Here is a 4,315-nt window from a genome sequence, read left to right as displayed (position 1 = left end):
TCAGTCCAGTCAATCGGTTCCAGTTTCGATCACAGTCAGTCAGATTCCCAGTCAGTCCAGTTTCAGTCAGTTTGGATCACCAATCCAGGTTCCAATCCAGTTCCAGTCGGTTTCAGTCAGTTTCAGATCGGTTCCAGTCAGTTCAGGTCGGTTCCCAGTCAGTCAGTTCCAGTCCGGTTCCAGTCAAGGTTCAGTTCAGTTCAGTTCGGTTCAGATCCAGTTCCAGTCAGTTCCAGTCCAGTTTCAGTTCGGTTCCAGTTCAGTTCAGTCAGTTTCGGTCCAGTTCCAGTCAGTTCCAATCCAGTTCCAGTCCAGTTGCAGTCGGTTCCAGTCGGTTCCAGTCTAGTTCCAGTCAGTTCCAGTCGGTTCAGTCAGTTCCAGTCAGTTCCAGTCCAGTTCCAGTCAGTTCAGATCAGTTCAGATCGGTTCCAGTCAGTTCAGTCAGTTCCAGTCAGTTCCAGTCAGTTTCAGTCAGTTCCAGTTCCCGGTTCCGGTTCGGTTCCAGTCGTTCCAGTCCAGTTTCAGTCCGGTTCAGATTCAGTTCAGTCCAGTTCCAGTCCAGTTCCAGTTCCAGTCGGTTCCAGTCCAGTTAGTTCAGTCAAGGTTCCCGGTTCCAGTCCAGTCAGTTTCGGTTCCAGTCAGTTCCAGTTCAGTTCGGTTCCAGTCAGTTCAGTCGGTTTCAGTCGGTTCCAGGTCAGTTTCAGTCAGTCCGGTCGGTTCGACCCAGTTCCAGTCGGTTCAGTCCAGTTCCAGTCAGTTCCAGTTCAGTTCCAGTTTAGTTTCAGTCAGTTCCAGTCAGTTTCAGTCAGTTCCAGTCAGTTCCAGAGTCAGTTTCAGTCCAGTTTGATTCAGTCGGTTCCAGTCAGTTCCAGTCAGTTCCAGATCCGGTTCCAGTCCGGTTCCAGTCAGTTTCAGTCGGTTTCAGTCCAGTCAGTTCAGTCCAGTTCAGTCGGTTCCAGTCAGTTCCAGTCAGTTCCAGTCAGTTCCAGTCGGTTCCAGTTCAGTTCAGTGGTTCCAGTTCCAGTTCCAGTTTCCAGTCCAGTTCCAGTCCAGTTTCCAGTCCAGTTCAGTCGGTTCAGTCAGTTCTCATCCAGTCCAGTTCCAGTCAGTCCAGTCGGTTCAGTCAGTTCAGTTGACCCCAGTTCGATCCGGCCTCAGTCAGGTTCCAGTCAGTCGTCAGTCCAGTTCCAGTTCCAGTCCAGTTCCAGTCGGTTTCCAGTCAGTTCGATCCAGTTTCAGTTCAGTTCCAGTCCAGTTCCAGTTCAGTTCCAGTCGGTTTCCAGTCGGTCGGTTCATTCAGTCCAGTTCCAGTCAGTTTCAGTCCAGTCCAGTTCAGTTCCAGTCAGTTCCAGTCAGTTCAGTCAGTTCCAGTCAGTTCCAGTCAGTCCATCTGATCAGTTCCCAGTCGGTCAGTCCCAGTTCCAGTCAGTTCCAGATCATTCGGTTCCAGTCGATCAGTTCAGTTCGATCCAGTTCCAGTCCAGTTCCAGTTCAGTTCCAGATCTTGTTCAGATCAGTTCAGTCCAGTTCAGTTCCAGTCCAGTTCCAGTCTGGTTCCAGTCCAGTCAGTCCAGTTCAGTCTGATCCGGTTCCAGTCAGTTTCGGTTCAGTCCAGTCACTTGATCAGTTTCCAGTCGATTTCAGTTCAGTTCGATCCAGTCCAGTCAGTCCCGTAGTCCAGTTCCAGTTTCCAGTCAGTTCCAGTCAGTTTCCAGTTCGGTTCAGTTCCAGTCCAGTTCCAGTCAGTTCCAGTTCCAGTTTCAGTCAGTTCGGTCCAGTTTCCAGTCAGTTTCAGTCAGTTCAGTCAGTTCCAGTTCCAGTCAGTTCCAGTCAGTTCAGTCCAGTTCCAGTCAGTTCAGTCCAGTCAGTTCAGTCCGGTTCCAGTTCAGTTCCAGTTCAGTCAGTTTCGATCCAGTTCCAGTCTGAGTTTCAGTCCAGTTCCAGTCAGTTTCAGTTTGATTTCAGTTCGGTTCAGTTCAGTTCCAGGTTCAGTTCCAGTCGGTTCGGTTCCAGTTCCAGTTCCAGTCCAGTTTCAGATCCAGTTCAGTCAGTTCCAGTTTCAGTTCAGTCCAGTCGTACAGTCCAGTCGGTTTCAGTCAGGTTTCCAGTCCGAGTTCAGTTCTAGTCCAGTTTCGGTTCCAGGCCAGTTCAGTCCAGGTCGGTTCCAGTCCAGGTTCCAGTCGGTTTCAGTCCAGTTCGGTCCAGTTCGGTCCAGTTTCAGTCTGATCCCAGTTTCAGTCCAAGATCCAGTTCAGTCCAGTTCGGTTTCAGTTCAGTCGGTTCAGTCGGTTCCAGTTCAGTCGGTTCCAGTTCCAGTCAGTTTCAGTCGATCCTAGTTCAGTCAGGTTCAGTTCCAGTCCAGATCAGTTTCAGTTCCAGGCCAGTTCCAGTCAGTTCCGGTTCAGTACAATTTCCAGGTCAGTTTCCAGTCAGTCCTGGTTCAGTCCAGGTCCAGTTCTAGTCCAGTCGGTTTCGGTTTTAGTTCCAGTCAGATCCGATCCAGTTCCAGTTCGGTTCCAGTCAGTTCCAGTCAGTTCGGTCCAGTTCGGTCCAGTTTCAGTCCAGTCCCAGTTCAGTCCAGGTCGGTTCCAGTCGGTTCGGTTTCAGTTCCGTCTGATCCAGTTCCAGTCGGTTCCAGTCAGTTCAGTCAGGTTCCAGTCAGTTTCCAGTTCCAGATCCCAGTTCAGTCGGTTCGGTCGGTCCAGTCCAGTTCCAGTCGGTTTCCAGTCAGTTCCAGTCGGTTCAGTTCCAGTCAGTTTCCAGTCAGTTCCAGTCAGTTCCAGTCTGATAGTTCCAGTTTCCAGTCCAGTTTCAGTCAGTCCAATGAGTTCAGTCAGGTTCAGTTCCAGTCCAGATCGGTTTCAGTTCCAGGCCAGGTTCCAGTCGGTTCCGGTTCCAGTACGGTTCCAGTCGGTTTCAGTCAGTCCTAGTTCAGTCAGGTCAGTTCTGGTTTCCAGTCAGTTTTCAGTTCCAGGCCAGTTCCAGTCCAGATCGGTTCCAGTCCAGTTCCAGTCCAGTTTCAGTCGGTTCCGGTCCAGTTCGGTCCAGTTTCAGTCCAGTCCCAGTTCAGTCCGAATCCAGTTCGATCCAGTTCGGTTTCAGTTCCAGTCGGTTCCAATCCAGTTTCGGTCAGGTTCCAGTCCAGTTTCCAGTCGGTTTCAGTTCCAGTTTCTGACCAAACCGATTTCGAGTCAGTTCCAGTCCAGGTTTCAGTCAGGTTCCAGTCAGTTTCGATCTTGTTCCAGTCCAGTCTCGAAATTCAGTTTCAGTCGGTTCCAGTCCAGTTCCAGTCAGTTCCAGTTCCAGTCGAGTTTCAGGTTCAGTCCTGGATTCGATCCAGGTTCGGTTCCAGTCCAGATTCCAGTTTCAGTTCCAGGCCAGTTCAGTCAGTTCGGTTTCCAGTACAGGTTCCGGTCAGTTTTCAGTCCAGATCTAGTTCAGTCCAAGATCCAGTTCCTGATCCAGATCCAGTTTCGGTTCCAGGTCAGTTCCAGTCCAGATCTGGTTCCGATCCAGTTCCAGTCAGTTTCAGTTCCAGTTCCCGGTTCAGTTCCGGGTCAAGTTTCAGTCAGATCCCCAGTTCAGATCCAGATCCAGTTCCAGTCAGTTCCAGTTTTCAGTTTCCAGTCAGTTCCAGTCAGTTCCAGTCGGTTTCCAGTCCAGTTCAGTCAGTTCCCAGTTCCAGGCCAGTTCCAGGTCCAGTTCCAGATCCAGTTCCAGTCAGTTTCCAGTCGGTTTTTCAGTCCAGTTCCAGTCCAGTTCCCAGTCGGTTCCAGATCCAGTTCCAGTCGGTTTCCAGTCTGGATTTCGGTTCAGTTCCAGTCAGTTTCAGTTCAGTTCCAGTTCAGTGATTTCCAGACCAGATATCAATCAGTCCCAGTCTGATCCAGGTTCCAGAAGTCCGTCCCAGTCCAGTTTTCCAGATCGAAGGTCCGTTTCAGTTTCACTCCAGTCCTGCGACTTCCTGATCCCAGATGACCGGCCTCGAAGTCAGATCCCAGTCAGTCGCCTGGTCAGTCCGTTCGGTTCAGATTTCGATTCAGTTTCAGTCTTGTTCCAGTCCAGTCATCAGTCCAATTTCCAGTTCCAGTCCTGATCCCAGTTTCCAATCTGAGTTCCAGTTCAGTTCAGTCCCGGTTTCAGTCAGTTACTGGCAGTTCAGTTCAGTTCGGTTCCAGTCAGTTTCCAGTTTCAGTTCCAATCTAGTTCCAGGGCCAATGATGTCAATCGGTCCAGTCCCCAGTCCAGATTCAAGGTCCCATCCCAGTCCAGTTCCAGTCGATCCCATTTCAGTTCCACTCAGTCATGACCCCAG

This window comes from Armigeres subalbatus, chromosome 1, assembly GCF_024139115.2.
Source record: "Armigeres subalbatus isolate Guangzhou_Male chromosome 1, GZ_Asu_2, whole genome shotgun sequence".
NCBI lineage: Eukaryota > Metazoa > Arthropoda > Insecta > Diptera > Culicidae > Armigeres > Armigeres subalbatus.
This window is presented reverse-complemented; position numbering follows the sequence as displayed.